Source organism: Seriola aureovittata, chromosome 9 (genome assembly GCF_021018895.1).
Source record: "Seriola aureovittata isolate HTS-2021-v1 ecotype China chromosome 9, ASM2101889v1, whole genome shotgun sequence".
Lineage (NCBI taxonomy): Eukaryota > Metazoa > Chordata > Actinopteri > Carangiformes > Carangidae > Seriola > Seriola aureovittata.
This window is the reverse complement of record NC_079372.1, coordinates 24,284,498-24,308,365: the sequence shown is the minus strand read 5'-3', so window position 1 is coordinate 24,308,365 and position 23,868 is coordinate 24,284,498. Positions and strand designations below refer to the sequence as shown.

At 43.1% G+C, this 23,868-nt stretch overlaps 1 protein-coding gene across 4 annotated transcripts in view; it reads left to right on the top strand.

Moving 5' to 3' along the window:
• The first annotated feature begins 9,900 nt into the window (after positions 1–9,900).
• The window catches only part of LOC130174463 (extracellular sulfatase Sulf-2-like), a 73,085-nt gene continuing 59,117 nt past the window's right edge, over positions 9,901–23,868 (top strand). For all 4 annotated transcript variants that reach the window (XM_056384293.1, XM_056384291.1, XM_056384292.1 and 1 more), the window contains exon 1: positions 9,901–10,328. The gene's annotated coding sequence lies outside the window, so the exon portion shown is untranslated. The remainder of the gene's footprint in view (positions 10,329–23,868) is intronic.

The window sequence follows — 23,868 nt, the reverse complement described above, 5'->3', positions numbered from 1 at the left end:
TTGTAAAGCGTGGCTCCTGTCGCTTGGCAACCTCGACAACACGTAACTTTTTTTCACAAAAACTTGGCCCTTGGTTTTAACAGTTTACCGTTAGCTGTTGAAATGAGCTCCAGCCCAATACTTACATTTAATAGTGTAATCCTCAGGCTCTCTGTTGGTGTTCATTTCTGACATATTATTTTCATTACTGGCTGGCAATGAATCTTGGGATAGGTGGATCCATCGTTGTCCAGGAAAAGAAGGAAGCATTTAAAGGAGCCTTCGAAATGGGACGGCTTAGTCACGCTGCTGTGACGCAATCGGTCTTCAAATGCAGCCTCCAAAGGATGTGGCCCCTGAATTGGGACACAGCTATAGAGAGCTGCAGGGAATACCCACGAGCCTCAGCTGCCATTTCTGTGGAGAAGAAGCCAGTCATATCTGTAGTGAGTTTTTCATTTCATGACTGAGTCTAGTCATCAAATTAAAAATTTGTTTTTACATTTTCCAGTATTATAAGGTCTGTCAGTGCCTGAGGGTCAGCTCATGACCTCACTGGTCCTCCAGGGGTGATGTCAGGGCTTACTGTGTGACGGCTGATGACATCATATCCTCCAAAACTACAGGAACTTTTGGTCTCAAATGGCATGGTGTGGCTGCAGTGTGTGTGTGTGTGTGTGTGTGTGTGTGTGTGTGTGTGTAGGCTGTGGTCCTCTATTAATCCTGTTCAGTCTGACAGTAAGTGTTGTTCAGGTTGAGAAATGAATTACCCTGCAGGGCGGGTAGCACACTCATTCATCACCATCTCTCTCCTACTCACTCTCACACACACATACATGCACAACCCCACACACACACACACTCACACACACACATACACACACACACACACTGTTTAGATGTGTATCTGCAGTGCTTTCCCGTCATTGTGTTGCGGCAGCAGCAGCCGCTCTGCAGTGAGGCGGCTGCTCACCAACACTTTTCATCCTGAGCTGAGACCATAAAACATTCTGGATGAATCATCTTCCTCAAACTGGACCTTCACTTTTATGGATTTGTGGCCATGAAACACGTTGGGCATGTATCTTATTCTCTGTGCTGCTCATCCATATCTACAGGGAACACGTGAAAAAACTTTTATACTGAATATTATAGATTTACTGTCTGTGTATGCTCATTTTTGGCTTCATGTTACATTTCTACAAATTGGGACTGGAACTTCTGGCCAGCAGCAGACTGTCACGAAACTCAAAAGGTCAAAGGTGCATCACTGTGTCCATAACAGCCTTAGGAGAGAAGTCGACTAGTCATTCCAGAGTCCCAGCATAAAAAATCTAGTCAGACAGCTTCATGTTGTTGCTTTTGTTAGAGGTTGATCTTCGTGGAAGTCGTTCATTAAGTCTTCTGAATAAACTTTTTAGAAATTTTAGAAACAAGGTAAAATAACCAATAAATGAAGGATGGTTTTGCTGATCCAGTAAATCAAACACCTGACGGATAAAGATACTTCATCTCGCTGCTGCAAAAATCATATAAAACCCCAATATGACACACAACAGTCCCACTTATTGACCTTCTACACCCCTTGATATTAGAGGGGTCGGGGCTGCGGTACAAACAGGGGAATTTTAATTTCAGGTGATGTCACCCAGATCTAATTTTAGAGCAAGTCTACATCCTGAAAACAAAACTAATAAGATCAGATAAGATCCTTCATTAGTCCTGCAGTGGGGAAATTTTACAGCAGCAAAGTGGGCAGTACAAAAAAGAACTGCAAAATGAAAATATCAAATACTAAGAATTTACAAAAGATTATAATAGATAAATAATGTAGCATAGCAATATAATATGTACAAATAGATATTAAAAATATGTTAAAGTGTCAAGAAATAGCAGCAGATAAGAAATATTGCACGGTTTGTGTGTGTTAATTACTGCACATGGTTTTAGGTGCGTGTGGTCTACTGAGTTATACAAAGTTGTTAGACAAAATATGTATTTAATGTAGTAATAATAATAATATAAGAAGATATTATAAAGAAACATTGAGTTTCCCTTAAAACTAACATGGAAGCTGCACAATTAATTGAGAACCAATCAGCTAATAAGCTCCTTCTTTGATCGTCCAGCTACAGGATGAAGTTAAGGTTCAAGTTAATGTGAAAAGTCATGTAATAATAAACTGTTATGATAACTGTGATGACTCAATTGTTCTAACAACTTCCTTTTTTAAACCAGCATCACTATCTGTCAGCTAATCACTGCTCTGGTAATTATCATTATGTAAACCCGTCACTCAGCAGATCCATTGGTCTTCATTTACAGTCATTGCTCATGTTCATACACTCTGTCAGTACGTCCCTGCAGTCTCCAGTGTGAGCGCTTTAACTGCTGCACCAGTATAAACACAGTTATGCTGCTAAACCTGATTCAGGAGCTCTGTGGACTGAAGCTGACAGTGGTGATTTTAACAGACTCTGCAGTGCTGTTAGAGTCCGGAGCGCAGGGCCATTTGTCTCCTTGTCGATGGTATTGACAGCTCTGGGACCCACTGGGAGCCTGAAGAGAAAATCAACACTCCACAGTAAACAGGATTTATGTCCAAATTGTGTTTTATAACTAAACTGAAAAGCTCAAGTATCGGACTGGGACCTGTTCTGTGATTTGTTTTGTTCCAGTTGGGTGGCGGCTCTGAGGCTCCATAATCCCATTTGTTGCCGTCCTGCAGGAAATCTGTGTCGCTGAGTGGCCACTGTTGATGTAGTTTTTGTATTTTATTTTTAAAGTCAGTCTGATCCTAATCAAATTCCAAAAAGCACCAAACTAAACATATGTCGAGGGAATGCAAATAAATATGCAGATATCTCCAGGTTCAATCAATCAGTCAATCAATCAATCAATCAATCACTTTATTTGTCCCCAGTGGGGCAATTGGTTATGCGTGAGTGAGATATATGCATTTAGAACATAAAAACATACAGACACAGGGCACTTAAATACAACACTAAGACCAAAAGACAATGAGTTAAAAACAGAACAGAAACAATAAGTAAAATCTAGAGTAACTGATTTGTGGTTGTGTTCCTCCACCACTCAGACTAGTTTCAGATCCCTGTTTATCCAGAGTTACATATAAAATATTAACCAGTTGTGTGAAATTTTGTCATAATTGCTGTGGGAAGTATTGAGTAATGGCTAAAAAGTTTTAAAAAGTCCTTGAGTCCAAGTGAACATTTATACCAAATTTGAAAAGTTCCATAACTGAGATATCCTGTCCACGAGAATGGGACGGACGTAGGACGTCAATTGGTGGGAGTCGTCCTCTTTGGACCATGAATGTCTGGACAAAATTTCATGTCAATCCATTGAATAGTTTTTGAAATATTTCAGTCTGGACCTAAATGGTGCACCAACGATTGACTGACCCAAATTACCATCCTAAGAGCCATTCTGGCTATAAAACGCTACGGTTTGTTTTCAGAGTCACTGAAAAGTGACATATTGTCTCATTTAGTTATTGTGTTATTCCTCTGGAAAAAATGTGTCGGATCTACCATCAATCTTTCCTCCATTTTTGTTGTGAGTTTGCTGACCGTACTTCACATCCTGACACACTGAGCCCAACTTTCTTGTGACTGATCACATCTTGCAGATGCATAACATTAATTTACTTCATACACCAGCAGAGCTCAGAAGGAATGCAGGGTATATGAGGAAGCCATTATTCACATCTGACATTTGTTTAGGAGAAATATACAGGAAACACTTTACCACTCATCCTGTTGGGCAAGATTCCCTGAGACACTATTAATCCAAGAGGAAAATAGTCCTCTGCTCTTATAGAGGTGAAACATAAAACACAGTAACATGCAAACCTAAATTAGTGTCTTATCTCTCAGTCTCAGACTCTCTCTCTCTCCTGTCAGACTGTTGAAGCGTCAGTTTCTCAGACTTCAGTCTTTCTGAGCTCATCATCTGTCACAGCTGTGATTCTTGGCCGTTTGACGGATTTTCTCCCTGGTTCATTTCTGCCGTAAAGCAACTGTGAACTGATTTTCATTTGTCATGAATTTATCTCCTTCATGGCAACAGAACATGTTACCGCAGCCTTCGGAAACTCCAACTCAGAAACTCTCTATAAAAAGACTGAAAAAAGTCACTAGCAACAGCAAAGCTACAAACAACGCATAATGCAAAACTCTCTGTAGAGACTGGAACTGTTTGTGTAATTGTCAAACATAAGAGGAAAAACAAATTTCTGAGCCTTAAAACGAGCCATTGGGACTTCTGTAACTTTGTGATGTCACAACAAAGCAGTCACTGCCCTCAGCCACGCCCCAAGCCCCGCCCACCTGCACCCCCCATCCAACCTTGCTGGATTTGGTTTCTCTTAGTGTTTACCTGAAATCTGCTATGTATTTATTGGATCACTTAGAAAACAGTCAGCCAATCAGAGGACATGCTCAGAACGTCTCTTCTGATTGGCTCACAGACTTGAGAGAATAATAGTAAGAATATCTTCCTATGGATCAACACTTCAAATAAAACAGAAGAGAAGAGGAAAATATGGACCTTTAACTTAATCTGGTCAAACATATTTCTCGTATAAACCGTAAATATACACTCAGTATCCACTTTATTAGGTACACTTGTACAGTCTAATGCAAATGTCAATGTTGACTTCTTTAATTATTGTTCAGTCATGTTGCCACTGTCATACAATTATTAACATTGAGCTTGTGTGTAAATATTGTGGACCAAAATTACAATAAAACTGAATCTACACATCACTGACAATGTGACCAAAAACTGAATATCATGAACTTTGTAAAGAGTAAAGTTATGGCAGAGCTGTTGTACTGGATTGCATCAGACTGTACAGGTGTACCTCATAAAGTGGGCACTGGGTTTATTTTGTTAATGGGTAAATGAGGGGAAGAACGTCCGCAGTGAATGGAGAACAGTCTGTTCAGTACTTGTCTGAATATCCAGCACCAACCCAAAGTGTTAAATGGATCGATGGCCGGTCCTGGTGTTCAGTGTTAGTATGTCTGCTGCTCCAGACTGTGTTCCTGTGTTACAATGGAGAGTCAGTGTGGTTCAGTCAGGGAAGAGCTGAGCTGTGGAGAAACTGCTGAGTAAATAACTGTAAGTCTGTCTGTGATTTAATGTGCAGGTTTTTTCTGTAAATGCCTCGAGGCTGCAGCAGCTGGACAACCACTTTTCCCAGGATGCTTTACTGCTCAAAGACCCAGGAGGGCTGTGTGTGTGTGTGTGTGTGTGTGTGTGTGTGTGTGTGTGTGTGTGTGTGTGTGTGTGTGTGTTAAGTCACTTGGGCATATTTCCAGATGGTGCCATTCCTCTACTGTCCTGTTGGTCTGAGCTATGCACACACACCACACACACACACAGGTTTGAACTTGTATACTTGTGAGGACATCTCTCACAAGTAGCACATTCCACTAACCCTGACCTAAACCTTAAAACATAACGTTTGTCCAGGTGTTTTTGCACAATGAAACAACAAACTTGGTGATGTAGACTTGTACTTGCAGGGCTGGTTAGTGAACTACTGTAGCTGGCGAGCTAATGTCTAACATGCTAGACAGCTGTGAACATGTGGCAGCTTGTGCATGTGGAGATTCTCTGTCAGTCTGTGTGGTTCAGCTCAGCAGGCGATTGATTGATTTAAGCAGTAATAAATCAGAGCAGCACATTGCAACGTTGGGAAAAGTTAAGATTCACAGTCAGAAATTAAGTCGCAGTGACGCAAAACCTCAAACCTGACCAGATTCTGAATGAAATATCCAAGGGATTGATACAACTTCAAATTAATCTTTTTGAAAGTTTACTTTATTACTTAGCAACTGCCATGCGCATCCATGGCAGAGAGGATTGAGGCTGGTGCTACTAACGGTGTTAGTTTTATAAAAAACGTATTATTATTTTGATGACGATTTAGAGATGGACAAGGAGGAAGTCACAACAAAATCAGGTGATTCCTACAATCAACAACCCCCTACTGTCCTTGTTTTCCACACATAAAAGGTGGCAACCTTAGCTACAATGCTAACTACAATGCGAGCTATGTCAGAGGTTCCTTGAATCTCATTATTCATTTAAGGAGGTGACGTGCTGTGAAAGTAAAAGTTACTGAGCGAAGCAGTCAGAACAAACCCTTAGCATTAGAAGCTAATGCTGCTTCCAACTGGCTGTAACTCGTCCTGGGTACTAAAGCCATGTGTGGATTATCTACAGAGACACTGGCCCAAACAGAGTTATTAGAAATACATTATCAAATTCATCCATAACAACAAGGTCAATCTGAATGAAGACGGTCCTTAAAGACCCCCTCTGATGAAGATCAAGTGTTTAACCTTGTTAACATCCATATGGTGTTTATAATATAAGACATATCATGAGTGAAATACTCAGTCAACACCATGACTGAGTATTTCCACCCTGGAACTGCAGTGAACCAATGACAGTCCCATAAAAACAGATTCAGACAGCCAGGGTTTCATACGTTACAAACCTAAGGAACCAATCCTGTCAGCTTGTTGGGGCGGGGCTAAATAAACCTGAAACCTTGTTAGTACAGAGAGCCAAAGTTAGCTTTACCACAACCACCAATGTTGTGTCAGCCACTTCCAGTTACAAGCTAACACACAAGGCAAACAAATAAAAGATGCTAACTATGCTAACTGTTCTGATACGTCTGCTAGTCTCTGATTCTGGTCTCAACAGACTCCTCATCTGAGTCTGGGTCTGACTGAGGCTCAAACATGTGGCTGAGTCTCTCTGATGTTTCCTCGTCTGACTAACTTGATACTCTCTGCTCTTTCACCTGTCCACCTGGAGCAAGCAGTGGATGGGTGTGGCACAAGGCCTGATCCAGATTTCATCAGGAAGTAAGAGTAGATGAGCTTCAGCGACAGTTTAACCATGTTGAACAAAAAATGAATCATAGCAGAGTTTAAAACATGTCTAGAGAGGAACTTTAAAATGTGTGAGTGTGAGTCTTTTTTTCACGTGCACTCAGCTCTCATGCTGTTGGACTGTGCTGGGCTGCAGGTCTTCACTCTGTAACCTGAAACTTTTACCTGCTGAACACATGGAGCCTGTGACATTTGGAAATTTAATTGAATTTAATGTATTCCGATTCAGCGTTTAACTGCTGTGTGTTTTCATGGCGTTCATTGGAGAGGCTCATAAGCAGACTTCTTGTTCAGCTGAAACTCAGCACCACCCCCCACTCCTCCACCCCCCGCTCTCCCTCTGTTCGCTCCATTTAACTGAAGCCACCAGCTACATGAATACCCATGAACAGCCAGGAGCTCTGCCAACAGCTCCATTACAATCTGCACTGCACCTCCTCCTCACCCCTCCCTCCCTTTCTGTTTTCTGTCTCCATCTCTTCTTCCCCCCGATTCATCCCGCTCTTCTTCTTCTTCTCTCACTCCAAATCTCAATCAGCCTTACACATCATGGCCAAAAGTTTGTAGACAACCGAACGTTCCCTCCATACGTGACAGTGCAACACCTTTAATGTGCTGCTAAAACAACCTCTGGATTCACATCTGTCCAGCAGATGTTGAACCTGCTGCAGGAATCTGCTCCATGTGATGAAACCTGGCTCCTGTTTATCTTTTCTATTTGTTCCTACTTCACTAGTTTACGTAGTTTTTTCTTCTTCTCTGGGAATATGATGGAGTTTCTCGTAACACGCATCACAGTCATCATCAGTCATCACAATGTCAAATACCGTTGTTATGCTGATGGAACATAGTTATACAATCATTCAACAAATCTGGAACGTTAGCTAGCCAGCTGTCTACAGATGTTAGGCTAATGTCAGGACACACAAACAGTACGAGCACATGAACTGGAGAGTGCAGAAATTCAGCCCTGCCCTTCGCTGAAACCAATTATTAAAGTGGCTGCACTGTGCTTCATCATCGCCATCTGCTACTGACAGTCGATAACTGTCCATAAGCATTATATGATTTAAATATTCACAGCGACAGCCATTGAGGTGGTGTCGTTTTTTTACGTGTGGTGCTTTGAAAATAGGTAGTTTAAATCAGGTTATAGGAAAGGCGGGTTTATATGTAAAGCAGCAAGACAGTTAAAACATGAAACACAAAGAAGAGAAACTAATAATAAGACAATACAAAAAGACATATTGAAACAGGATTAAAACAGTGAAATAAGATAGAAACTCAATTAGAATAAAACATAAATCAGGAGATTAAAAATTGTGCAAAATATGAATAAATCCTCCTGATTAAATGAAGTGAGAGCTGGGAATTTGTTCAGATCCATTAAAAAGTGAACGCTGCCCTTCCAGGTTTAGTTTTGACTCTGGGGACAGAAAGCAGACCTGGTCCAGACCATCTGAGAGGTCTGGACGCTTCACAACCAAGCAGCAGTCCAGAAATATGTTTTGGCCCTAAATCCTTCAGTGCTTTATAAACAAACTGTAGAATTTTAAAGTCAGAGTTAACAAATAGGTGGCCTGTGTAAAGATGTGAGAACTGGGGGGGATGTGATCAGTTTTCTCGGTCTTAGTGAGTTTTTGTCTTTTTATGAATTACAGGAAAGAAAATCTATGAAAATCATGAATCATCACCAAGCACCAAGCGTACAGGGCTGCTTCAGCAGTTAGTATTTACATAAAGTCTGAGGACTCACAAGAGTCCTACACACACACACATTATTGATACTGAATGTCTCAGTAAAATGTTCACAGACAATGTCTTTGTTTTCCACCAGAATATCTGATGTTGCAGAACAATGTCCACCTGTAGGGACTCCAGCTTCATTAAAAGGTTTTCTGGTTCTGTTCAGACTCTCACAGATCCTGGTTCAGGTTGGGGAAAGACCCTGGTCTGGATTAATTCAGGACTAAATTAACTAAAACCACCATCTTTCACTGACCTTAAAAGAGTTTTTTCACAATGACAACGATGCCAGCAGCACTGCAGCAGTGAAACCAGACCACAACCGACAGAGAGACCAGATTTGTGTTGCGAAATTTCATGAGAGTTTGTTGCTGAGACAAAAACAGGTCTCGAATAAAGTAAATTTTCTCCTGATAGGTCAATCTGAAAAATACTATTTTAGTGTCAGAATGTTTGGAAGTTGAATGTTTTGATTGTCTCCTAAAGGGGGCGGAGGTGGCAAAACCCACTAGACACAGTTACAGGAAATGATTGTAATTGCGCCGTCTCCTTTCTCAACTGTCTCTGACTTCAGTACAAGACGAGGTGATAGAAATAGAAGCAAAACAAATGGGTTGCTTTCCAAAATTCCACCTTTGTGTCACTTGTCCTCTCCTCATTGTGGTGCACTAAGCTGTAATGGGCTCATTACTGCCCCCTGAGGCTGGAGGTCTGCAGGTCTGGTGGTTTGGTGAAAATGAGCCCATTACACACTTGAAACCAAAGTGTTTCCAAGAAGTATTTTTCAGATTTAGAAGAGAAGAGACTTCAGGATGAGGACTAACTGGTTGGTTTTACAAATGTAGGTCTGTGAACTTCCACCCCTGATAAACAGAATCACACAGCTGAAGGAACACTACAGTATCTGTCCACATACTTCTGGCCACATAATGTCTGTGTCTCACTCCGTGTCTGTCTTTTTCCTACTTTAGCCACCTCCCCTGTGTGTGTGCGTGCGTGTGTGTGTGTTGTATTTCTCTCTCCCTCTTGTATTTATTTCATTTTGTCCTCTGCTTCTGGCTCCTCCCCTTCCAGTCAGAGAGAGGGATTCCTGAGCCTCCCCATTGGCCAGCAGTGATGCTTAGACTCCGCCCCCTTTCTCTCCCCCCCCCCTCTCAGGCCAAGAGAGGGAGGGAGGGAGAGAGAGAGAGAGAGAGAGGGAGAGAGAGGGAGGGAGGGAGGGAGAGAGAGAGTGAAAGTGGAGAGGCAGGCAGGCAGACGTGTTGCAACAGATGGCTTTACCAGCAGCGGCTCGGCGGCGGCTGCACCGAGGAACTCTGGGACGCCGTTAGACGCAGGCAGCGGCAGAGAAAGGGAGGGAGGGGTTGTTAGAAAGTCACGGCTCTGGAGCAGGGCGAGGAAAAAACGGACGGAGTGACACTTCTCGCCCACAAACTCGCCGTCTTCCTCTGCAGACGCGCAGGAAGAAATGTCAGCGTGAGCAGAAGTTTGGTGGATTTGCTAAAAGGAGCAGCAGCGACACTTCTGTACAGGAGATGACTGTTTGATCCGAGCCTTCATCCTCCTCCTCCTCCTCCTCCTGCTGCCCCGGGGTCCGAGAGGAGAACACCTGCTGACAGTGAGGAGGTCCTGAGGGAGGAGACGCAGCAGCAGCAGCAGCAGCAGGTACAGAGCTGCTACTTCTCTGTTCTACTTTAGTTTAATGTTTATGCAGGAGCGACTGAGCTGCTGCTGCTCAGGTCGTCGTTAATGGGCTGATTTGAAAAGTGTGTGTGAGAGAGAGAGAAAGAGAGAGAGGCTCTTCAGTTCTGCTCTACTTCACTGTGTGTCACTTTCTGTGGTCAGAGCTGTTAGTCAGAGCAGCTTTGTTACACACACACACACACACACACACACAAGAGTTTGTGTGTGTGTGTGTTTTGCTCCACTTTACTGTTGTGCTCCTTACATTAGTTTTGAGGCCATGTTGTACTTACACTTGTCACACTTGTCTGCAGCAGTGTGTGTTTTAACTGCTTTAACTGTATGTGTGTGTGTGTGTGTGTGTGTGTGTGTGTGTGTGTGTGTTTATTGCTTCCTGCTTGCAGAACACGTGGGAGTGTGTTTTAGCTGCGCAACACTGAGGTCAGTCAGGAGAGAGAGGGAGGAAAGAGAGAAGAAAGGGGGGATGAATGGAGGGACAGAGGGAAAGGAAAAAAAGGAGGGAAGGAAGGAAAGCTGTTCCACCCAAATCTGTTTTTATTATAATAATGATTTTTTTATGTTCTACTTTTCCTAAGTAACAAAGGGCTTCAGAGGGAATATAAACACACAAACCAGGCAATAAAAAGAAGTGAGACAAACAGAAAGAATAAAAGCGGACATGAAACAGGGAGAAAAAGAAAAGGACTGAGGCCGTGAAGCTGAAGACTGATACAGGAAACTGTAGGTGGGTAGACGCTGAGGTGATGTCACAGCAAAGGTGTTTGATAACCTGTGTCATGTTGTCATGAAAGCGTTCATACACATGTGTGTGGCAGGAGTTTTTACTCATTTGTGTTTGTGGGTTTCCACTTGAAAAACCACTTGTGGGGTTTTGAGCCGGTTGGACGACACTGTGGTCCTCAGGGATTTATCTTGACAGCTTTCGGATGGATGGACATGACATTTGGTTCAGACGCAGGATGAATTGTCAAGGTGACACTTTTGGTCACTACTAGCTGGATTCATGTCATTAGGACTGCAACTAAAGATTAGTCTAGATTTGTCTACAAAATAGTGATGGCCGATGATTTGAAGCAGCAGCTTTGGAACAACATTTCAGACTGTGAGCATTTCTCACTGCAGCGAGGCAAGTCCACAGTCATAAGAGATAACTGTGTATTTTCATAAGGACAGTGTCTTAAGATGTGACAACAAAAGAGGATCTTTCAACAATCTTAAGAATGAAAGAACAGACTCAGGCTGAGGATGTTTTCAAAAAAAAAAAAAAAAACCCAGCTGCCAATGTCTAAGTTTGTGTCAATCACCACTGAGAGGAGGAGGACGCGTTTCATAACCTCCTTACCTGTCACTTCGTAATGCACCAGCAAGAACTGTGTGCAACAATCCTGAACATGACAGAGGTCCTGGATGTGTCAGTGAGAATTGCTTGTTCTATTCGGGAAGGATGAAATGTGAATTGTTAAATTATTTTTATTTTTTAAGTTTATTTAAAAGTCAAGAAAGTGCTTCCTCACTCAGATCAGATGGATTTCCATGAAGTTTGATGCAGATTTTGATGGTTCCCAGAAGATTGACCTGACTTGGTGACTTCCTGTCAAAATTTTAATTTCTCCTGTATTGACGACATTCCCATCAGCCTCTGCCGTACTTTTTTTTTTTTTTGCTAATTAGCCAATGTTAGCATGCTAACATGCTAAACTAAGATGATAAACATTGTCAACGTTATACCTGCTAAACATCAGCATGTTAACACTGTCATTATTACCATGATCACACGCTGATTAACTCAACACATGTTCAGTTAGGTTTCAGTGAACATGTGGAAGTCTGAGTGGAGTTGTCATATTCAGTCTGATCACACCTGTTCACACCTGTAGACACCTGTATAACAGAACTACACTGGAGAAACGGGTCCATGACTCAGAGTGAAGAATTCAAACTTCTGACTTCTACTCTGTTACAGTAGTGTGTGTGTGTGTGTGTGTGTGTGTGTGTGTGTGTGTGTCTGTGTGTGTGTCTGTGTGTGTGTGTGTGTGAGGGTTTAGCTGCAGTGGTCGGTGTTGGCGGTAACTCTATTGACAGAAACTATTACGATTTGGCCACAGGGTTCCCACCATCTAACACACACACACACACACACACACACACACACACACACACACACACACACACAGTAAGGGTAAATGAGGTTGATGGTAACTTTGCCATCGCTGGAATGTAAACACTCACTGACCCCAACTCTCACACACACACATATATATAACTCTTAATTCTTTAAATTTCATATAATAAATACTTATTAGAATTTAAATCATCACAGTAAAACTACAAGGTATTTTAAAAGCAGATTGTCCAGATGTTTTCCAACATGTTTCACAAGAAAACATAAAAATAGCAAAGTTAGTAAGGAACTGAAATGATGCGTGAACAGTATCAACAGTGATCTCTAGTGTCAGACTGTTTGATCGTTTAGCTTAACAACAGAAACTGAATCTCCGTCTTGTAAATACGATGTTTTTTTTTTTCTTTGCCCCAAACAGCCAGGGGGTCAACTGTACAAACGTTAGCTCACAGCTAACTAGCGAGCCACACAGCCACTGTGTAAGAGTCTGTGTGTTTTAGAGCTGAAACAATACATAGACGGAAACCCAATCTGCAGGAAATTTTCAGATAATTCGTAAACCAATCAGTTGAAGGAGAGAGTGTGAAATCCTCAGAAGTGTGCATCCTGGTCACAGTTCAGTTGAAGGTGAAGAAACAGGTTCCGCCCCCTGTTTCCATCTCTCTTCTCTATTTATTTCCTGTGTGGTCCATTTGAGACAAGATGTTTGTAAGACCCAGCAGCCCGCAGTGCTTCATGTAAATTGCCCCCAAACTAATGATCCGTCAGTGCTGGGGGGAGGGGGTGGGACGGGGCATGTTGGATTATAATATTGACAAGTTTTTGCAGTCAGGAATCAGACAATGATGCTTTGTTTATTGATGTTTCCTATTGATGTGTGTGGTTGTGTGTGTGTGTGTGTGTGTGTGGACTGAATGATGGCCAGTTGTGTCAGTACATGACAGGCAGGGTCGAGCAAGAGAGGTAGGGATTAACAGACAGACAGAGAGGGAGAGAGAGAAGGCTGTGTGTGTGTGTGTGTGTGTGTGTGTGTGTGTGTGTGTGTGTGTGTGTGTTGTGTGTGTGTGTGTGTGTCGAGGGGTTTTCCCTCCGCTCTGTTGGAGGTTTGAGAATCTGCAGATATTTTAGCTTCGTCTATCTTTAGTTTGTTCAACATTGAGCAAAAAAATGGAACAGCTTCAGCACAGACAGCTTGTTGTCAAGTAACACAACGTGTGTGTGTGTGTGATGACATTGTTGCCTGAAGCTGCCTCTCGACCTCTTTGTCCTTTGACCTCTGGACCCTGTGTTCCCTCTGTGTTTGTCTGACTGTATTTCCAGTGTTGTCACTCTGTCTCTTCATATTTCATCACCGGTGTCTTCAGCTGGTGTGTGACATGTGACTGTGACTCCACGTGAGCTCAGACTCGTGTCACGCACAGAGATGCTCCACAGAGATACATTTCAAATGAGTTATGGACATTTAAATGTACCGTGTTGCCAAACGTGAGTGAAATGACACAGCGTTGTGTATGAATCTTCACAGACTGTATAGATGCGCTGTTGTGTATTTCACAATATGTTTATCAGAATTTAGCCGTTCAATCCTGCACCTCATTACATAAACGTGATGGTAATTAAATCTGTCAGTTTAATGTGTGAATGAGCATAGTCACGTTCATGTAAATGCCACAATGGACGTTTTCAACATGGTTCAAGCCTGAAGTGAAAGAGCTGGTGTAAAGACTGCATCAGCACAACATTAAATACACACAGAGATTAAATACACATCTTTGTTTGCCTTATTATAACAGCTGAAATTAATTTATCACTTACTGAAAGGTTCTGTAAATGAGATTTTAAACAATAATACAGCAGCAAACAACTGTTTTCTATGTGCAGATATAGTGGAGTAATGGCGTCCTGACCAGATAACGAAGCCACATGCCCTCTGTGCGTGTTGTAATCTCAGTTACTCTGTTCTTTGTTTTGGTAGCCGGTCTGGTAGCGCGTGCATGTTAGTGCATGCAAGTCCCTCCTGTTAAAGCACCGGTGGCCCACGCGTCTATAAACACACAGAGACCGCCCACAGGTGAGATGGCTCAGTGCAGTGCGCAGCGTTCAGGTGAAAACGATATTCCAGAATTTCCTCCACTGAAGAAGAAACCACATTTTAGGCTGAAAAGGCCTCAGACTGAGAAATAGAAAGGACCAGAGCACAGGGGGTGGAGCTAACGAGGGGGTTTGTTTTGGTCTGAGATGCTGCTGGTCTACTGTGAAATCAAGTGGCAGTGATGATCTTCTTCAGATCCTTAAATATCAGAGAATGGAATCTGTTTTAAAACACAGGAGACAGCGAACCTGTTTTCAGCCGTCGAGATTCTTCTAATCTCCCTATAGAGATTTACATTATTAATATACAGTATGTCTTGTCTGAATGAAGCTGCTGCAGCAGGTGGATCAGGACAGAAGTGTTAGCTGTAACAGTCTGGGTTCCATGACCTCATCATCTCATCGAGTCCTGGAGCTGCTGCAGTGCTGCTGAGCAATACACACACAACCCTGAACACACACACAATGACATCATCACAGAGAGTCAGCTGATCCAGCTCAGCCGTAGGATGAAACCATGGAAACGCAGCCCGGTGACCTTTGAACTTGTCCCACACTGGAACCTGCAGGGCGCGCACACACACACACACACACACACACAGACACACACACCCACTCTCTCTCTCCGCTTCACTTCGTTTTTGTCACTTTTACTTTTTCTCATTTTCGCTCTTTTCTTTCTTCTCTTTGTTCTTTTCTTTCTAATTCTGATTCATTTAGAAAGCCATGGTTTGAAGCATGGGAGGTGTGTGTGTATGTGTGTGTGTGTTGTGTGTGTGTGTGTGTGTGTGCGTGTGTGCGTGCGGGGTCAGCGGGGTCACATGTACAGATGTATAGAACAGCAGGGATTCTGTAGTGTTCTATAGAAAGGCATTTTTACGCAGTTACTGAAGCAGTACACTGTATGTGTGACTGTGTGTGTGTGTGTGTGTGTGTGTGTGTGTGTCAGTGTTGGTGGAGTTGCTTAGAATCCACTCAGCATTATTTTTTAATGTGCTCTATTATTTCTACTCCTGATTCGTCTGACAGTAAAAACTTCCCTCAGATTCTCAACAGTCAGACACCAGCAGGGTGTGTGTGTGTGTGTGTGTGTGTGTGTGTGTGTGTGTGTGTGTGTGCGCACATCAGCTCAGTGTGTTCACATCCACTCAGGGTGTGTGTGTGTGTGTGTGTGTGTGTGTGTGTGTGTGTGTGTGTGTGTGTGTGTGTGTGTGTAATGAGATGGTAGAACTTACTGAATGTGAGTCCAGACTGAAAACGCAGATAAGCTTTTCCTCTGGAGAGTTTGTGAGGGGTCATAGGGTGAGGGTTATTTTCCACCACAGGTGAGCATGTTACCAGGATCATACCTGAGTATGAAGGGTCACCCACCACTCTGAGCTCTTCCTCCATGTTGGATCTCAGTTGATAGTTTTGCTTTATTGCGTCACTCAGACTTTTAACTCAAGGGGCTCTATTTTAATGATCCAAAGCGCATGGTCTGAAGAGCGTGGCACAAGTGCATTTAGGGCGTGTCCATGTCTTTTCTGCTGTTGTGAAGTAGCGTGGGATCATGGGAGTTGTTGTCTTCACCATCACTGCCCTAAGCTTCTGCTGGTCTGGATATCTTCAGTGTCAGTGGTTCAGGAGGTCTAGTTGTTTTTAGACATTTTGATTTAGAAAAGTTACAGATTGTAATTTCAAATCTCGAGGAAATTTCATGATCACGCTCCTGCTCTCCAGAGGATTTACTGACCCCACTGTCTGTCCTCTAGTGCCACCTCAGGGCAAACTTTACTTTTCATTTTTACACTCTGAGAATAAATCCTCAGTAAGTTGCTGTAATGACCACTGCGGCCTGTAGGGGGCGCCTACTGCCCTTCAGGCTGCTGGTTGCGGTTCTGAAACCGAGCGGCTGCAGTGTTTTCTCCGTGTGATTTTACGTGCGCGCCTCGTAAATCACCTCATAAATCTCCTGCACTTTAATTGTCCTTTTCACTTTGTTTCAGTCAGGCAGAAGGTCAGTTAGCGTTTTTTTTTTTATTTATGCCTGAACAGCTCTGATTGGTGCGCACCCTCCTCGTGCTGCTCCATGATAAAGCCTTTCCCTCCCTCCCTCCCCCGTCCTCCCTCGCTGTAGCAGAATTGATGAAATTGGTAATCGTTATAGACCACTGCTTTGGAGCGGCTGACCTTCAGAGAGACTCGGAGAGAAGGATGGAGGGAGGGAGGCAGAGGGAAGGAGAGAGAAAGAGAGAGAGGTTTTAGTTTTAATGAATCTAAATTCTTTATAGAGCAGTTTTAAACTGTGACAGTCTCTGCAGCAGCAGTGGAGCTAAACTAACTGCACCATGTGATATGTAGTGTTACTGTTGAACATCCATAACAACATCATTGCTGTTATAAATCAGAGAGAAAGAGGGGAAGAGGAAGTTTCTGCTAATTAAAGAGAAACTTCAAACTAAATCTGTGTTTTTAATTTGGTACGTTTTGTGTAGAGTCACATTTTATACCCAGTCTCAGTCTGAAGTGTCCATCACAATATCTTTATGAAATCTGGTGATTCTGCCTCTAAACTAAACTGGGTTTGAGTTTTAATTTGAAAAGACATGGACAGATTGAGAACATTTGACCGAGAGAACAACTCTGAATCAACCACCTTTAGACTGGTTGTTACTATAAGAAGGTTGTATATTTAGTTTTCTTATTATATTCCTAAAACATGTAAATTTTGAGTTATAACATTTGGATTTTATAATAGTAAAAGTAACTGGATGGAGGAAGTGTAAGTGCGTGATGGGTGAAGTCAGAACACAGGAGTTGTTGGATCATCAGTGTTGTCAATACCTAAAATACAGAGGTGCAACATCAGGAGAGGCTAACCAGACAAATGCTTGGGGCTTCCAAGGGTAAAAGGGGCCCCCAATGGCCCCTCATATTGGCACATTTTGCAATGACAAATATAAAGCCGCAAACCTCCCATAAAGAATAAAGATACTCTGCATGTGAGGCGTTTAGGGGGCATCTCAGAGTGTTGGATCGCTACCACTAAAATTTACAGGTTCACCAAGGTTAAATTCTCTAGTGAAGTCACTCACTTTCTCTGGCATTATTATAAACAGATTTTATTTTTATGAGTAGAGTTGGGACTGTTGGTGTCACATGTGTGTGAGAGGAAAAATAGAAACAAAACTGACTGAAAACAGAAAGGACATAGTGAACTATAACGTCTGGGCAGTAAGTCCACCTTACCCTGACAAACTCTTATTTCCTCCAGCGCTTTCTTCTTATTCTACCTCTCACAGACTGTAATACAAAGTCCATTTCTGCACCTCTACTCGTCCTCTACATACAGTATAACCTCAGAATCTGTTGGCTCCTGTGTTGCTGCCACTTCGCAGGAATCTGAGTGTTTTGGTGGAGACGGTCGTTACGTGTAAAGTGTCCGGTTCTTGTGGGTTTCAATAATTCAAAAATCTGTTCCCGGCCTGAGTCTACATCTCTTTATTTTACTGCGGCTGATATCACTGAGTGTGTTGTGTGGTGCAGAAGTAGAACTGCTGAATAAAACAGAAGCAGTCAGACATGATCTCATGATGCCCCATCGGATAGGACCGCACACAAAGAGCGAGAAAGAGAATTAAACTCTGCAGCACTGTCTCCAGGAGAGGTACTGATTAGGTCACTGTGTGTGTGTGTGTGTGTGTGTGTGTGTGTGTGTGTGTGTGTGTGTGTGTGTGTGTGTGTGTGTGTGTGTGTGTGTGTGTGTGTGTGTGTGTGTGTGTGTGTGTGTGTGTGTGTGTGTGTGTGTCCGCAGGGCTCCATTAGCTATGACATGCCGAGTAGAAATGGAGCAGAGTGATTCAGACTGACAGAACAGGGTGAAGACAGGAAGCGAAGTGCGTTTCAGATGAAGGTCACAGATGATTTTCGTGTCCTGTGGGGAAACCTGTTGATGGTCGAGACAACGGTTACCACGGTCACAGAGACTGACACTATCCCAAAATACTCCTCCTACTCTCACTGCCTCACCTTGCAGAGCAGGGACACACCTGACACCGATCACCTGTACAGGTCCTACAGCAGCACTTCTCTTCAGCGTTGATTGACACATGGACTCGTCTTTCGGTGAATCTGGGAAACAGTTTGTCAGAGTCGGACCTCACACTCGTACTCATACTCACACCATCATCACAGAGAGGATAAATGACAGAAGAGCTGAGCAGGTGATGGATTTATAGCTTAACTGTCAGGATGAGCCGAAAGAGGAGAGGAGAGAAGATGAGATGAGAGGAGAGGAAAGGAAGAAAGAGGAAGTGAGGAGAGGAGACAAGATAAGGAAAGGAGATAAAGAGAGGAGAAGAAACAAATAAAGAAGGGGAGATGGGATGAGAGGAGAGGAGATGAGAGGAAACAAAAGAGGAAACAAGGGAAGGTGGCGAGATTTAGGAGAGAAAATTAGATAAGATAAGGATAGCAGAGGAAACAAATGAAGGAACTAGGAGAGGTAAGGAAATGAGGAGGAGGAAACGAGAGGAGGAGGAGGTGAGGATGAGAGAAAGAAACAAGGCTGCCTGAGAAGCTTTTCACTGAAGCATGAAATGAGAATTGGAGGATTTTTACTGGTGGAAAATAAACACTCACAAACACACACACACACACACACACACACACACACACACACACACACACACACACACATATACACAGTAAGACACACTCTGTCTCATCAGCACTTAAAATTCTGACCCCATCAGTTACCCTCCTCACCCTTCCCCCTCCCAAAATATCTCCTCCTCCCTCGTCACTCTATCTGTCCTGGTGGCGCCTGTGTGTGTGTGTGTGTGTGTGTGTGTGTGTGTGTGTGTGTGTGTGTGTGTGTGTGTGTGTGTGTGTGTGTGTGTGTGTGTGTGTGTGTGTGTGTGTGTGGAGGCGTCAGTGCAGCATCCATCAATACTGAGCAGCAGCGGCAGAATGTGGAAACTGGAGATTCTGTCAGATGTGGACACTCTGCTTTCTGCTCCTCTCTGCCTCTGTCTCTTCATATCTACAGATCAGACTGATGTTACTGCCTCTAACAACATCACAGCGTCTCGTGTCCTGAATGTGCTGTTTTTTCTCCAACATCACTCATTTGCAACAAGAAGGAAACTTCCTGTGCAACACCTCTGGGTTTCTTGATAGCAATCAACTGTAGAAGTTAAAAACATTTTGTAAAAGGTGAGTGAGCGAACGGACAAATGGCTCTGTAACATTATGTCAGTGAACCTGTGACTGTGGGAAGGTCCAGCTGCAGGCAGATATCAGCGTCACGCACAAATTCAATCTTGAATCAAGCGGTGACGGTTCGGAGTTTTATGAACTGTGTGAATGTCCTGTTTCAGGGAATGGAAGGAAAAAGAAATGCAGCTGTGAATGTGAATGGAAAAACAGAAGATACATCAGATGAATGATCAATGTAATATTACTAGTGCAGCCAACAATCTCTCACTGTGAGGCCTAAAGTTTAAAATTAAACTTGTTTTTGTCGTTCCTCTGAGGACGATCTGAACTTTATACCAGTTGTTGGAGGTCAGCAATAATCTGTGATCGGGCTCAGACTACAGGGTTTTTTTTTTTTGTTTTTTTTTTTTACAATTATAGAAATCTGGTCCTGGATGTCGGTTTGTACTGGTGTTTGGTCCAGATGATCTGGTAAAGTGCAGGGTCCACAGATCCAGTCTCAAACTGCTCACAGACTCATCGGAGCCACTCTGATAATATGATTTATGATTATTATTTATGATTAAGCAATGGTAAACATTCTAGCTCTTGTTGCTACCATTCGCTAGCATACTAATGTTTACAGATGTTAAAACTGACCAATTCTCACTGAAGAATTAGAAAATCTGTGTCGACCTCAAACATTATCTCATTCAGACTCTTTAGTCTTCTGATTTGTTTTCTTGCTTGTTGAAGAGTTGTTGCACCACAGGCTCTATTTTGTTTCCCCATCAGATCCCAGATATGAGATCATGTGAGGTGATTGCTCTTTGGTTACTTGGCTTTTCTGAAACATCTCTCTAGTTAATGAAGGTTGAAAAGATGGTTCCAATGATCCGATGATCGAACGGTTCAATGATCTAATGATGATCCAGTGATCCGATGGTCCCATAATCTGGTGATCCAGTGACGCAAAGATCCCATGATTCAAAGATGCAATGATCCAGTGGTCCGATCATCCCATAATCCAATGAGCCAAAGATCCAATGATCAAAGTATCTAATGATCGAATGATCATCGTATCTCTCAGATGCTGTTGGGAAACATGATGATTTGACCAAATACTACAGATGTTGCTTTGTGTTAACTGACCACAGGAAGTGTGTGTGTGTGTGTGTGTGTGTGTGTCTGTCTGTCTGTCTGTCTGTCTGTCTGTCTGTCTGTCGTCTGTCTGTCTCTCTCATATCAGCTATAACATTTGTCTCTGAGGCAGCAAACAGGGAAGTAAGGCGATGAATGATACTGACACAACCATGAGGAGGAAGTGCTAAAATGAGAAGATGATTCCTCTTTTAACCATGACCACAAAACTTTACGAACTTGAATCAAGTTGTATTTGTGCCTGAACTGAAGCCAGGTTCAGAGATGAGCCCAGCTTTTTGTTCTTTTCAGCACAAACGTTTCTGCATATGAACACGAGCTGCTGGTCCTCATCCAGGTCTGTTTTTCATCCAGCGACACATGACAGTTGACGTGACGGTGTTCTCTGTGCAGTTGTGGGTCCAGAGCTCCAGCGGTTACTGAGCAGTGCTTCATTGTCTTGTCTGGTGTGTTTACTCAGTCATGAGGTTTCTGCTGCTTCCTGTAAAAGACGAACAACTCGGTGCAGGTTGGAGGAAACAGTCTTTCTGTGTGCTTTGTCAGAGCAGCAGAGACAAGTTGAGCTGAGTGAACAATGATACAGCTAAAAACAGTGAAATGATTTGACTGACAAAACAAGGTGTGACTCAGCTGATGATCATCTGAGTTTAGGCTGCAGCTCGACAACAGACACCTGAGCTTCAAGTCAGGCAGGATGGGTTAGAAACATGCGAAACACACACATACAGACCCAGAATGGGCCTCATTACTGACTATTTAACAGTAATTTTAACACGTCAGCTGCAGCTTCACAGAGAAGAGAAAATGTGTTTCTGTCCAGAGAACGGTTCAGACCTGGAGTCTGTAGGTGGACCAGAAAGTCTAGAGATCAGGTTCAAGTTCAGGTCGCTGACCTGCCTGAAGACCTCTACTGTGTGGTCTTATTATCCAGCCAACACACACACACACACACACACACAAACACACTCTAAACCCCCCCGGACAGACCACCAGCCCAGCTAATTGGAGATGTTGTATCACCTCCCTCGTGTCTGTTGCTCTTTCTGTGTCTTTCTCTCACAAACACACACACACACACACACACACACACACACACACAGAACAACCCAGTGGGAATTGGCAGCTCGGAGCGAATTGAGAGAGAAGGCAGAAAGTCATTACTTCTCTCACTAGATTGTGTGTGTGTGTGTGTGTGTGTGTGTGTGTGTGTGTGTGTAATCCCGACATCAGTATGCCGGTCATGCTTTGTAACAGAAGGAAGGAAATTGAAGAGAGAGAGAAAGAGAGGAGGGAGAGAAAGAGAGGAGGGGGGAGGCGACAGTCCAACATGGAGTTCTTTTGATTACAGATGGTAAATGTGCCTTCAGTCACCTCCTCCTCCTCCTCCTCCTCCTCCTCCTCTTCATCGTCTCCTCGCTCCTTCTCACTCGAGGGATTTGAGGTGGACGTGAGAAGAATCCCTGACCAGGCTGTGTGTGTGTGTGAGTGTGTGCTGTACTGTACTGTGTGTGTGTGTGTGTGTGTGTGTGTGTGAGATGGTGTTTTTATTACAGTTCGGCTAGCGGTCGTGTTTTTTAAAGCCAGGGTCACAGAGGTCGTCAGAAGAAGTTCAGACCTGAGCACACAGTCCGGTACCTGAAGCTGTTGTTGTTTCATCACATTCTGCCATTAAAGCATCTGAACTCAGCTCAGTCTCGAAAATGATGATGATGATGAAGAAGATGAAGAAGAAGAAGAAGAAGGGGTAATTTGTCTGCAGTTTAAATCCTGTCAGTGCCGCCCTCCTCCTGGTTACCTTACCACCCTGACACCCGTCCGTCATCTTGACGAGCTGCCTTTATTCTCCTGATTTATTCAGTGCATTTCATGTTCACTTAACTAAACGGGCTTCAGTCGGCTTTCTGCAGTGAGATAACTTACCTATTTATATTTTGAGGGCTAATTTACACCTTGTGTGGATTGTGGAGTGGTGACAGAGAAGGCGGGGGGAGAGATGAGGAGTGGAACTGAGGACATGATTCATAGTCAGTATCTTGACCCGTAGACCACCAGAGGGGCTCAGGTTAGGGGATCAGAGAAACTTGATTTACTTCACCATATATAAGCTTAACTGCATTTCTGATCAGTTTTCTACATCCTCCAAAGGATGCGGCCCCTGAATTGGGACACGCCTTTTTCCATAGACTATAAATAAAGATGGACGTAGCCTCCGTGATGTCACCTACCGTTTTCTGAAGAGCGGTTTTGAAGCTCAGAGTGAGCTGCTTTGTCGTCGCCATCTTGGCAGTGTCGGACTCCACCCCTAACTCCCAGCTAATCCACAAATGGGCAAAGAGGTGGGGCGTGTGTGGAGCAGAGACTCTGGCGAATGGTGGTTTGTGGCAAGCATACGCTTGCCCACCTGTCACTCAAAGTGGCCACACCCTCAATTAAACATAACTTTAAGCTTTAATAAAATTTAAACAGGTCAGTTATATAAAAATTCACCACCTACAGTTGTCACGAAGGAGGAAATTAGCTATAGAGACCAAAACAGTTTTTTTTACCAAGCTGTAAACATATTTATTTCTGCTGTAAAGTTGGACATTTTAACATGGGAGTCTATATACAGATTATATTACATTGAAAGTCCAGATTTTTGATATAGTTGTGGTTTTAAGAACCAAAAACCATCTTGATGTAGTTTTACATCTCCTCTCTGAGGCTTCTCTCTGGAGCTCTGTAGGCTGACTGTTTTATAAGTGATCCAATGAAAATACAGCAGATTTCAGGTAAACACTCAGAGAAACCAAATCCTGCTTTGTTTGTGACATCACAAAGTTCCAGAAGTCCTGATAGCTCATTTTAATGCTCAGTTTCTAAATACAGGCTGTGTGCATTTCTCTGTGAACTGAGAGCTTTGATACTTTAACAGTATTTATATAGAACCTAGACCTGCTTTATAAT